Here is a 13,808-nt window from a genome sequence, read left to right as displayed (position 1 = left end):
CCAAAAAGCTGCTAAACCTATCTAATGAAGAACCCCAACTGGGAAGGGAGGTAAGCAGAAGCCTAAGAGATAAACCTGGGTGGCTGGGCCGAGAGGACATGAAGAAAGATTTGCTAAGCTGCCCCTGAGCAAAGAAAACCTAATACCTTAGTACAAGTGGAAGAATTCTTATCTCAGCATCAAGAGTATGGAAGGAGCATCTTCATTTTCCTAGAACCAGTAATAGAAATTCTGGCATCAGCTACTTAATCTATTACTGTCCAAACTCTGCTGTGTTTAAGAATCATTCAGCAGATTCCTGGGTCCACTTTTGGTGAGTCTGGTTCAGTAGTGAACAGATCATAACAAGCAGATTCCTAAATGAAGGGGGTCTTTGGATCAAACTTGGAGAAATACTGCAAACAGGTTAACTGCAGAGGAGTTAAATAGTTGAATGATTTAACTTTGCTAAATAGTTGAATGATTAATAATCATCTTGTTATTATTGTCCACTTATTCTATGCACAGGCATCTAGAGAGCCTCTTGCCAACCCTTGAGTAACAGAGATGCACAAAGATTGGTATTAATTAGAAACCTTTGGTTGCAAGTAGCAGAAACTGACTTAAGTTAACTCAAGCAAATCAATGCGACTTTATTATGAGGCTATAATGACATCCCATGGAGTTTGATGACCTGAGTTAAGGAACTAGAAATTCATAATACTCTGCCTCTCTCCTATCTGCTAGTTCTCTCTCTCTCCCTGCCTCCATATTCCTTCCCTGCTTCTCAGTTTATGAGGCAGGAAATGGCTGCCTCAAAGTTCCCCAGTTAACACATGAGAGTTCTACACAGAGAGACTAAATTCCAGTTCTAACTTGGCTTGGTTACTGCCTATAGCACAATTAATATGGATCCAAGGTCACCTAGAGGTCAGAGGCCACATGAAAGGTGAAGAGTAATCTTGAGTAGGGAGTGGTAAAGAACTTAAAGTTTTAATTATACTCTTTCTAGGCTCTCACTCTGAACAAAGATGTTTCACAAGAAATCATGCAACATGTAGCCTCATATAGCAAGGAAGCAATGATCCATAGATTGCTGTTTCTTAGAAGGAAAACAAAACAGATGGACAAGATTTGGTCTTAGCACAGGGTCAGCTCAAGGTATAATTGTCAAATAAATGAAAAGTATCTGATTCCCCTTATCTTCTCTTTCTAAGCCTTTACACTCCACCTGTGTCCCCCTGCTTACTCCATCCTCTTCTGCCAGTAGAGTAGGTATTAATCACTTGTACCCAGTATGCATGGGTTAAATTGATCTGTCTCTTACTTCTTCACGGCAAAAGATGACCAAATGAGACTAAAATCACCCATTTGAATGACAGGACATTCATTTCATTTACCCTGAAGGCATCTCCCCTTCCTGAGGCACTGGGCAAGCGAGTTATTCCTTGTGCTAAGATTTTGGTGCCTCTCACATTTGAGCAATAAAGCAAATCAAAATGGACAGAGCATGATCAGGAGTTTTGATCTCAAAAGCAGATGTATTCTCAGATATATTTTTTTGGCACTTCATGACCTATTTGTCTGTATCAGGAGATTTTTCTGTTTTTAAATATTTAAACAGGGTGAAAGAGTTCATTTCAGCCTCTGCGACGAGCAAACCCCATGGTACTCTTCCATAGGCTTAACAGAATTTTCCTTCTGAAAAATTTCATCCTCCGAAGGCTGAAGGTGGAATTGTATGCGCTTGGGGTGGGAGTAGGTGAGAGGAGTTTGATCACAATTTAGCAAACCTTGACATTCTTTACAAACTCCATCATCTATTGCTTGAGGGGCTTTTCACCTACCCAGGTGTTCTCTGCTGGCAGCTAATTGGTGTGTGTGTGTGTGTGTGTGTGTGTGTGTGTGTGTGTGTTGTTTTTTAATCAAGCCAGACTTCTTTGCTTGAAATTTTATAATTTATTTCTATATTTAATTTGTGCATTTGAAGAAAGAATCACCAAAAGGCATCTGGTCTCTTGAGGCTAAATGTACTTAACAAAGACTCCCATCAGAAATTTGAGCCAACTTCAAATGAGTCTCCCTCTGAGTCCAATGAGCACAAATCTGAGCTTTCAGCTGAGGTGTGGCTCTTCAAGCTTCTAAGATAGGATGAGCTAGTGCCAGGGAAATCTGTTAGGACAAGATGCAGTGATTTGTTCCCACGCTTTTTCTACCCTCTGGGCATTCACACTCAGCGGGGAGGTCACTCTACACTGAGCCACCTTGTGGCATGTGGGAAAACAACAGCCAAAGGCAAAAGTTCTGGGTGACACAAACATTTCTGGGACACTCTTTGGAGAGGTTGTGGTAGTGATCCTGTGGGCCTTCTTAAGGGAATTGGGCAAGAGAGCTTTTTTCGGCCGTTCAATTTGTCTTCTGTAACATAACTCTTCTGGGAGTTGGTATTATTGTAGTGATTAAGAGAGAAAACTTGGGAGAGCCACAAAAACGAATCCCAACCTTACTCCACCAGCTACTTAAAAAGTTATTCAGTCTGGTGTGAGCCTCTGAAAAATGAGAATGATAATGATATCTACCTCATACTTTAGTTGTGAGAATTAAATGAGATAATATACAAGAAGAGGGTGGCATAGTGTCTGGCACAAATCTCAAAATTTTTTCAGTGGATAACAGGAAAACAATTGCTATCAGACTTGTTTGGCAAATTCTCACTATTGCTCCTTTGAAATTAGAGCCATGCTTTTCTTGCGTGGCCAAAGATTTGATGACAGAGTTGCCTTTTTAGAGAAGGAAAAGAATCTTTCAGAAAGTGCTGTTAAGTCCATGTATTCGTTTTGTGATTATTAGATTTAATTAGTCAGTAGAAACTACTTATAAGCTTCTCTGCATTAACAAAGAGGATATCCATTTGATATCAAGGCAGACTTTGAAAACTCCCCTTTCTCTTTGTCTTCCTGCCATATTTTACCAAACTAGCTATCTTGAAGTATTAGGAGATATTAGTCAGAGAAAACAGATCTACTGATGAGTTCCAGGAGCTTAACTTGATGTCCATTCAGATGAAAGTTGAAAGTTTTTGGTGATGTTCATAGGATCATTCTAGATCAAACAGATTGATTGCAGTGGAAGCCCAGCTAACCCAAAACCAATGAGTGAAAAGTTCTTTTCCCATTTCCTGTCTTCTTGCTTTCTCTTTATATTTTAAAAGCAAGTAAATCCTTTTTAAGTCCTGATCTTTTGGATACATCTGAAAGCTTCGCCCAAATTCACAGACCCTTTGCCTCTGCCAAAATACAACGGATAATCTGTTAAAGGGGGAAAAAATTATAGAAAAATACTACCTAAACCCCAAAGACTTTCAATTTTGAGTGATTTTTTTTCTGGGTAGTGTCTCAAAAAGAAAAACATTTTATAGAATTATATAGAGGGTGAAATCTCACATCATTAATAGAAGGCACCAGATACCCAGGGAGATACTTCTCATTCTATTCCTTAGGCTAATTAATTGAAAGAAGCTCTTGAAAGATGGACTCAATGCACTGAAATAGTTACAGTCCCAGGTCATGGGACAAGGCTATGATTTTCCTTATCCATTTGGAATATAATTGAGATGGTGTGGAAACTAGAGTCAGGGAATCAAAAGAATATCCAAGTATAGGGACCATGATATTTTAAGTCTTAATGACAGAATGTATGTCCTTTGACCTTCTTCCATCATGTTATTCAGTATGAGGTATTAGGAGGAGGGGGAAGCGAGTTGGTTTTCCATCTCTACCAAGAAATTCAATATATTTTGTTGATTGTATTTTATTTTGAGAGGTGCTACATGAGTAGGAATTATGTTTAATATCCCAGGAGCTTATCATTGTGCAGTACTTCACAGTTTGAAAATCCCTTTTAAGTGGGTTGTTTGGTTTAATCTTCACCACAATAAAATATGTTCCACAGATCATTATTAGAATTCAAATTTGATAAATGAGGTTCCAAGAGATTAAGTGACTTGTTCAAGTCCACTCTGCTAGTAAATATTCATGCTGAGTTAAGAAGATGGTGTTGTTGGGAGCTTAAATGGAACACCAAGAAAACTTATGGAACTTCCTCCCCTCCAAATCTTTCAGACACAAAGTATATTCTCTTCTGACTAAAGTGTTGCATACGTGGTACCCACAAACGGTGAGGAAAGAGACCAGAGACCTCTCCTAAGTATTCTGCTAGCCCTGTAATTGGGGCAGTTTCTTGCTGTCTAAATGGAAGAGCAGTGATGATAATAATTAAGTTCAGGCTTCCGTACTTCCTTTCATCTGAATTCTTCAGCCAGACAAGAAGGAACCACCCCCTCTACATAGTATGGATCTCTTTTCAAGTTGGTCCACCTCCATTAACTATCTAGATCTTCGTTTGGGTAAAAGCAAACATCTTATGGAAAACTCAAGAGTTTGCACACACCCCCACCCCCACCCCCACCCCCTTAAATGTGTGGTCAAGTCTGCTTTTTACAGAGCAGGATGTCGTAGATTTATAAAACTTTCTGAACAAATGAAGTTGCTGCTCACATAAAAATGAAGTTAAGGACCCATCAAAATCTCTCGTCAGCAACATCTGAGAGTTTAGTGGGGAGAGTCTGGAGGCAGAGCCTGAATAGAAATGTGAACACTCCTTCACTCTGTCCCTGCCTCCTCTCAGCCTTCCACCTGCAATAGACTGTATTCATATCTCCCAGAGGAAATATGCTATTACTGATAATATGATCACTGAAACACTGGGAGTGGTTAGATACAGAGCTCTGGCAGTGGGTTAATAAAAGGCCTAATGAAGAACAAAAAATCCTGCCAGTCGTTGTAAAAAAATATTGCCCCCGGGAAATTATAAATCAGACACCATGGTGTGAAGTTTAAAAATATATATATTGCATTGGCTCACTGATAAATGCAGGAGTGGGCAGACGGGTGACGAAACAAATATGTCACTGGATGCCCTTGAAGTTTCAGTCCACCTCAGCATGATGCAGTTAAATGCCTCAGCAGTGCAAAGCCAAAACCACATTTACTCAGCCTTGTCAGATCACTCTGCACCGGGCGGCAGAAACAGGATGCCTGGTCCACAAATTAGTTATAATTCCCAGAGCCTCGCTCGCGTTTTCTCTTTTTATTTCTCTCTCTCCCTCTCTCTCTCTCTCTTTTTATTTGTTTGTTTGCCTGATTCCACAGCATTAATCTCAATAGACTCCTAAATGCTGCTTCTGAATAGAGACCTGTATTTAGGGTTTTCTTAATATATCCACACTGAGTTTGTCTGGAAAGAACCCAGTAGAAAACAGTTTTATGGGCAGCCTCAAGGCAATTCCATCTGACCCATACAGGAACATATCAAGGCAAAGGCCCTAACAGCTTCACCCTACCTTTTAGCTAAACTGTCAGTAATCTAGGAAAGGAGTTGACCTCTCCAACACTAGGAACACTCACACACCTTGAGTCATGAACACGTTGGCTCCCTGACAAATACTCACTGAAGGGCCGCAGTTCATCTTCTTGGCTTTGCCCCTTCATGGAGTCCCTCTTGCCTGTGACCTCTCTTTTTAGCCCACTGCCCTCCAACAGGCCAGTTCTTCTCCAAGGGATCACTTCTGCCTGCTTTTCAGCTGGTTGACTGTGTGCCAACTGTTGAATCCCCACTGGAGATAGGCATGTGTCCAGGGCACTTGGGGAAAGGTGACCAAACAGTGCAGTAGGGTCAAGGCCAAGGAGAACCCCTCGTTCTCTCCCCCACCCCACCCTCACCGATGAAGCCTGCTTTATGTTCTACCTGCTGGAGCTGGTGTCACTCAATGTGCCACTGAAAGAAATGGGGAGAAGCTGAGATGTTTCCAGAACTCCTTTCCATTTTTTAAGAACTCCAGAAAGGCAATTCCTGAAATGTAAGGAAGCTCTGTTAGAGAAATTCCATCTCTTTTAGGGAAATTCAACAGCAAACCTCCAATAGATTGTACGGGGAGACATCTCTACTTATCACGAGCATCAGGACCTTTATCTTGAATTCTCCTTACATCGTCCTAGAGAACTCTAAAACATCAGCACCAGCATATTACCCTGGTATCAGAGGGTCTCTTGGCCCCAGACGTGGATTCATCTTTCTTTTCTTTACTGAGGTGAGGTGAGACTATGTAGACCAAACTTTACCAAGGATTCAGGGATGGGAGAAATGAGAAAAGAGATAGTAAAAGGAATATACAATTTAGTAATCTGATTCACCCATTAAAGCTTTATAAAGCTGTCTGATGGAGCATTGATTTCCACAAGCCAGAGCAAATTTCTGAGAGAATTTTCATGGGTGCACAGTGCCGCAAAATGCAAAAGAACAAAATGCAGTGAGATTTTCATATTATATATAATATATATAGTAAATTACACTTTATTTTATTTATTCTCCTTCTTCTTCTTATCCATAAATAGTCCTCTCTTTGAATAGACTACACTGGCTTTTTTGGTATCCTTATTTGGTAAAATAAAAACTTGGTCATTCTGTGCTGCTCTCCCACTTTCTAAATTTTACTGGTCCCCCAAATCCAAAGACCTGGTACCCACCACAACAAAGGGGTGACTTCCTACCTTGTTCCCAGTATGCCCTGACATGACAGAGGCTACCTTCTCCCATCACCATGGAACCAGTCACCTCAAACATATCCAGAGATCCTTAAGTAATGCCCAAGACAAGAAGGTTTCCCCTGAAAATAAAGGAGTTCCGTTTTACTCCAACCTCAAAGTGCCAACTTCATATTTTTATTCTGAGGATATTTCTTTTTATTTTGAACTTTGAGAGAAAATTGGTTTCTGGAGGGTGCTGTAGTGCTACTAAGAGGACATCTACCACGTGGAGACTGAAACAAGACCACTGGCTCCCCAGTGTTCACACTGCCACCTTCATAAGCCAAGCCAAAGATCCCTTTTCCCTTCCTTGTACACTTAAAAATTGTATTGTATATATTTGGTTATGCTATTATCAGAGGGAGCTTTGCAATGTTGCCAAATGTGTGGCCACCAGACTTATTTGTAGAATAAAGTCCTTGACAGAATCTAGTTATATAGTCATTGTAGTTTATGAAATCCAGCTTATAATTGGTGTTACTCAGTGCCAACTGCAAAACCCAACCAAGTTAGGTTAACTAATTCTTAATTCAGTAGGTTATGTATATATAGCTCTTGGTCACGTGCAAAAGTAAAGACTATGAAATGGCATGCTGTGCACCCTTAATTTGGAAGTATTAAAGAAATGATTTGTGTCCAGAGGAGGTCCTTAAGGGACAACCATGGAGCTACAAACCATTCTTTAAGAATTAGCACTTTGGGAACCCTAAGATACCAGGTGAATAAGCCATACTCTCCAGAATGCTGGCTTAATTCTTTCTGGGTTTGTTTTCTTTTGTTATTCCTGACCTTTTAGTTAAGGTTTTTTTTACATGTTCCTGCTCTGCTGAGAGATCTCAAAGAAGAGCCTTAAGTCTACATGTGAATGAGGAATACTCCAAGATAAAATAGGAAGAACCTCAAGTTCACGTCTGAATGTGGAATTAGAGAAGAGAAGGAGCAGAAGCCTCTGTGCAGATAAGTTTTCCCCGGGAAAAAGGAATCTTAGAAATAGAGAGAAAAGCCTATAGCCAAAACCACCTCTCTCTCACTTGGAGGTTCTTCATCTTGGGCAATTTTAGAGAACTGGGGTCCTATTTGACTAAAGATCCACTAAATGCTGTTAGGTAGTCAATAAAGATAAGGGCAAAAAATAAATCTTTGAAATTGGTCCATGAAGCATGTTGGTGATCTTAACAAAAGCAATTGCGGTGGAGTGGCAGGGGCAGAAGCCATTGTGGATCTGTTGAAGAGTGGACCCAGTGAAAATGTAGGAGTACCATTTGCAGACGAATTTCGGGAAGCTGAACTATGGAAAAGTGTGGAGAAATGGGGTGGTAGCTGGAGGGCTTACAGGGTAAAAAAGTGTAAAGAGGGGAAATAATACAGCATGTTTGTATAAGGGGAAAGATCATTTAGGAAGAGAAAGATTGATGATGCGAGAGAGATTGAGAGAGAGAGAATAGCCAAATGAGCAAAGACCTTAATAAATTCAGATACAATGAGATAGGGAGGGTGTATGGAAGTACCAACATTTGGAAGGAGAAACTATATGTACTTCATTTTAATAGTAAGAGAGAAGATGCTAGGTGCTGTTGTAGATTGGTTTGGATCACCAATTCTGATGATGGAAAAAATGACAAGAGTTCTCATCTTATGGTTTCTATTTTCATAATGACTCTAGGTTATTAGCTGAAATGAGGGGGAAAGAAGTGAAAGCAGAAGAGATTTTTTTAATGGTGCTTAATTTTTTTTAATGTAGGATCGTTGAGTAGTGTTGAGGAGGCTTTTGAGGTCTGATTTTTTTTCCCCTCAGCTATGCTGTACTTTTCCATGTGCAAATATGGAGAAAAGTGGACCAAAGTTGGAATTCTACAAAGTTCAAGAATATTTGCAAGGGAGAAATTACAATAATGTGTCATGAAATCTCAGCTAGAAATGAAGGGAGTAATAGCAGAAATGAGTTGAATGATTATGAACAAATGATTATGATTCAAATGAATGTCATGAAGTAGGAAGTACCAGAATAATGGGAAGCTGTGGTCAAAGACGTATATGCATTTGAGATTTTGAAGTGGGTGGAGAGGAAAAGATCACTTCAAAGAGAAAGAAAGGAACTGAAAAGCCAAATTCCCTGGAATGATGAAAGGAGCATCGAAGAGATTGAAGATGCTGAGGTCAAAATTTAATAAAAGAGAAGTGGCTGGAGGAAATCTATAAACAATGGTCATGAGAAGAAGATGATGGTCTGTGTAGAAAGGCAGAGCCTCCAAGATGCAGGGGTTGTGTAGGAGGGAGGAGAATACTGGTCTAACAGCAGTATGGTGCAGAGGAGGATAATTAAGTCTCCTTCCAGTCCTGGCAAGGGAAAAAAGACCTCTCCAAAAGAGAGGGCTGCTAAGCAGTGAGGTCTTCGGAGGACAGTCAGATTTCAGTTCAAGTTGTGAGTGGACATTTATCAGAGAGTTTGACTCTCAACGGCTGTTTACCTCCCAAGAGGAGAGTGTCAGGATTTGAAAATGAAGGGCAAGTGGAGGGCTAAGCCAGTTGTCCAGTGATGAGAGTTCAAAGACTAGAGAATGAGAAGAGTATGAGCCAAACTGAGAGGCTTGATGGAACTATTCTCAGGGACTGCTTTTTCTGCACACATCACCACAATTAGGAGCACTGTTGAGTGTCCGCAATGTACGGGGTCTGCATTTTACATGCATCATCTCATTTAAACTGCTGACAGTTTATGAGCAAGTGGCCTCATTTCCCATTTTACAAAGGATGAAATTAGGATTTAGGTCATGTAACTTGCTTGAAAGTATACAGCTTCTGAACAACAGAGCTTAACCACTCTTCTACATTGCCTGTCATTTAGTAACAGGTGTGGGACCGAAGGAGTTGATCATCTTCAAAAGTTTCATAAATCAAGCCACAGCTGTAATTCACTAAAGGAGTTCAATATTTCTGGGCATACTATTCTGAATTCTTTGTCAAGGCAGAAATAACTCCACCCCCCCACCCGATGGAGTAATCTGTTTGGCCAATCCCAACTTTCTTGAAGCAAGATTAATTTTTATTAAGTGGTGTAGTTACATAGTACTTTAGATCAGAAATAATCAAAACATTTTACAGACAATAAGATGTCTCTCTGACTTAAAAAAAAGTAAAATGACCCAATAAGGTCAGTGGCAAAAGCAAGAATTCCACCAGGGCATTATGACACTGCTCACTATAAAACACTGCAATTCCTTACTCATTAGCAAAGCTTTATTTTCCATGGGATGTATTTCAAATGAGGATATGCTATAAGTAGAAAACAATACATACGGGTTCATTAGTCTTGCTCTTTTAAAGATAAATGCTGTATGTGGGATAAATGCTGTGAGCAAGAAATTATAAGCAGGTTCCCATATGCTAGATATCTATTTCCACAGCTCCTATCATCATGGTTTCTGGGCACTTTGACAGATAGATGAGGCTAATTCAGGCAACGCAGTACATTCGGAAGAGTAGGTGAAAATCCTCTTTCTCCTTAGCTCCCTGTCTCAAAAAACAATAATTCATTGGAAAAGAAAAAGGAGGAAAGACTTTCTGGAATGGAAGGAAACCTAAGGGGAAAGCCATGCAGGAGGGGCAAGTTTCAATCCTTTGGTTACAAGTAATAAAGGCGACAGTATGACCCTTTGACCAGGTGTTTGGAAACCTATCTTAAGTAAATAACCCTAAGTGGGGAAAATGTTGTATGCTAATCATCATAGCATTAGATAGGGAAAAAATTCAAAAGCAAAGAAGAAAGAGTTTTTCAAAGGTAGTATTTTAAAATAATTTATGGTGTATGTTTACCTGGATATTATGTAACTGTTTAAATCATATTTATAAGAACCATAAAATTATTTGGGAAAATTCTTATAATGTTAAATGGCAAAAGTGGTAATACGTTAAACGTAATATGTGAAATGTTAAATAGTTTAAGAGTGTGATTATAGCTGTGAAAAAGAAAAATATAAAGCATAGGGAAAAGATTGGGCTTAGGTGTTGAGACAAGCGGTAATTTCTTTTTATTCTTTTAACTTTTTCAAATTTCTATTAAGAAAAAAATGTCTCATTTTGAACTACAAATGATAATGCCATGATCTGGAGGTCTGAGAGCTAGAAATTATACCAATAATAATCACATGTTCAAAATCACTCAGTATGGGTTTCCAAGAAGTATATCATTCTGGCTAACCCTGTATTTTAATCAGATTTTCCTGATTTTACATTTCTTACAGCACATTAAAGTGTGGACCGTCAAAGGATTTTGACAAGCCCACCCACCCAAGTAACCCATCCACAGTCAAGATACGGCACATGTCCGTTATTCCAAAAAGTTTCCTTATGCCTATTCCCAGCCACATCCTCCCAAGCTGCCAGAACAGGCAACCACTGCTGTGTTTTCTCTCACCGATAGATTACTTGTTCTTGTTCCAGAATTTCACATACGTGGAATCATACAGTTTGCACTCATTTGGGTCTGTCTCCTTTTGCTCAGCATAATGGTTTAAGATTAATCCATGTTGCTATATGTATCATAGTTTATTCCGTACACACACACACACACACACACACACACACACACATATATATATATACGAAACATTTTCATCCATTCATCTGTGATCTGTTGGTGATCATTTGAATTGTTTCCATTGGGGGATATTATGGATAAAGATGTTATAGATATTTCTGTTCAAGCCTTTCTACGAACATGTTTTCATTTCTCTTGGCTAAATACCTACAAGTGGAATTCCTAGGTTATATGGTAATTATATGTTTAACTTTATAAAAGTTAAGCCACTTTCCACATGGTTTTTCCAAAGTGGTTTTAACCATAAAGGTTCTAGGAGAAAATCTTTTCAACCTTAGAATAGATGAAAAATTCTTAGATAGGACACAAAAAGCACAAACCATAAAAGAAAAATTTTTATATATATATAGAATTTCATCAAAGTTTAAAATTACTGTTTTTCTGAAGGCAGCACTAAGGAAACGAAAAGGCAAGCAACAGACTGGGAGAAAATATTTACAATATATATATGTGAAAAAGGACTTGCATCTGAATACATAAATAACTTTTACAACTCAATGATAAGAACTCAAACACCCAATAAAAACATGGGCAAAAGATTTGAACAGACATTTCTACAAAGAAGATAAACAGATGGCAAAAAAAAGCACATGAATAAATGTTCAATATCATTAGTCATCAGGGAAATGCAAATTAAAACCATGCTGAGATGCCATTACACTTCTACCAGAATGTCTAAAGTTGCAAGGATTGACAGTACCAAATGTTGGTGAGGCCATGGAGCAGCTAGAACGCTCAAACATTGTGTTTGGTGTTTTTTAATGGGAGGATTCATCTCGCTTTAGTTTCTTAAATAAGCAAAGGATTATCCCCTTGAGTCAGGCCTGAGATTTAATTAGTGTTCAGACTTGTTTCTATCTCATCATGCCCTTAGACTTCACTAATCTCCATGGCCGGATGATTGTACTAGCATAGTTAAAAATATCAAACACTCTCTACATGAGGAAAGAAACAATTATTATTGGCCTGGTAAGTTATTTGAGGATATCATCTCTAAAATGGCTACCACTTCATACATTTAATATTTCATTCCAACTTTGTTCTATTCAATTGTCATAAATTATTTTAGACACCATATCTCCTTCTTCCCATCTAAATCTTGTTCTGTATTTGACCAAAAGTAATAAAATTCACACCAGAAACAATTAGCAAATTCCTGGGTTATCTTTCAGTTTACCCAACAACTTCAAGAGTTAAATTTCCCTCTGACTCAAGTCAGGCTATATGAAATGGACTAGAATGTTGACTGTGCTAGGCTGTGGAGTTTGAACTGCGATATTAGGAAGATTCAAATATAGTTTCATTTACTTGAGGCTGTTAATTTTCTATAATGCTCTCAGTCTATGATAAGACATTTCAGTGGTCTCTCTGAAGTGAAAACAGGGTTGCTCCTGAATTTTACTAATTACATTTCCCTGCAAGCCTTGTTTGTTCTATTTTTGTGTTATTCTGATTTTCTAAACCCCAAATCAGATATTTTAGGGGCAGCTGAGAGGAAAATCTGAGAAAGGTTGTTTCTGTGCAAAAATAATGACAATATTTTGATGATCTATGGAAAGAATGAAATAGATATTTTAAATCTGATTTTTCCTACATCCTCAGATCATTCATTTCCTGGAGCTATAGTCATACCAAATGTTCTCATCACACCAGAGCAGAAACGTGTTTTGATGAGGTACTACTGCAACCTCCATGTTTAGACATCACATATATTTAATGGTTTTCTAAATTTTCTGTGGATTCTGCCCTACATCAACTTCCTGTCCCCTTTTCAGTACCAATATTGATGGACTCTACTTCATTGTTCGTTTCTTCCTAAATTTCTTTAAAGTGGAGGCATGTACAGATTACATCAGATGGCAGAATTGTTCATGGTACAGCTTGTACTTTTTTGGAGAAAAGTATTTAATTAATTAAGAAAAAATAGTAGCACTCGGCGGGAAAAGCAAAAAATGCAAGATCAAAACTCCAGCTAAAACTCTTTAAGCCATTATGAGTGACCTCTAAACCACAAACAATGCTCAAGTTCTTGGGAAAACTTTGTTTAACTGGCACTTACAATGCATATTAACTCAGAAGCAGAACCCTGCCAAAAATGTAAACCAGTCACTGTTTATAAATGTGAAAAGAAAATTAGCACATGAGCAAAAGGAAAAACACATCTTTGGTGTCAATGTTTCTGTGAACTTCTCTACGGTTTTTATAGTTGCTTTTGCTGGTTTTTGCAAAGGTGTGATGGGCAGGGGGAAAGGTACACCTGGAGTGAATGGTACAGCTGTTTGTATTTGCAGTCTGCAACTATGTCAGGTACAACTGTGTTCATTGTTTCTGATTCCTGATTCACAGAGCCCCTTAAGGTAGCTGCAAATGTAGCAAGTTCTCCAAAGTTCCCCAATTCTGACTGCCCATTAAACTCACTAGAGTGTTTGCAAAAAAACCTCCCAATGCCTAATTCCTTCTCCAGATTCACTAAATAAGAACCTCTGGGCACGGGGCCTGAGCATCAGCATTCCCTAATGACCCCTGGTGATCCTGATGTACCAGTTAGGTCTGAAAAATTCTGTACTAAAACAAACTTTAGCAGCTGT

The 13,808-nt window shown here is 38.8% G+C and overlaps 1 protein-coding gene across 14 annotated transcripts in view; it reads right to left on the bottom strand.

Annotated features, from left to right (window-relative positions):
* LOC141374108 (uncharacterized) overlaps positions 1 to 13,808 on the bottom strand; it is a 127,404-nt gene that overhangs the window by 16,500 nt on the left and 97,096 nt on the right. For 12 of the 14 annotated variants that reach the window (XR_012380702.1, XR_012380716.1, XR_012380720.1 and 9 more), the window contains 2 exons: positions 5,785 to 5,889; positions 5,489 to 5,679 (listed from right to left, as the gene is read on the bottom strand). The gene's annotated coding sequence lies outside the window, so the exon portion shown is untranslated. Of the gene's footprint in view, positions 1 to 146; positions 211 to 5,488; positions 5,680 to 5,784; positions 5,890 to 13,808 lie in introns of all 14 variants that reach the window. The other 2 variants (XR_012380711.1, XR_012380719.1) reach the window with 2 other exon arrangements.

Source organism: Callorhinus ursinus, unplaced genomic scaffold (genome assembly GCF_003265705.2).
Source record: "Callorhinus ursinus isolate GAN/ISIS: 27379988/994484 unplaced genomic scaffold, GSC_fseal_2.0 scaffold1, whole genome shotgun sequence".
Lineage (NCBI taxonomy): Eukaryota > Metazoa > Chordata > Mammalia > Carnivora > Otariidae > Callorhinus > Callorhinus ursinus.
Note: the sequence above shows the minus strand (reverse complement) of the source record. Positions and strands in the feature narration are given on the sequence as shown.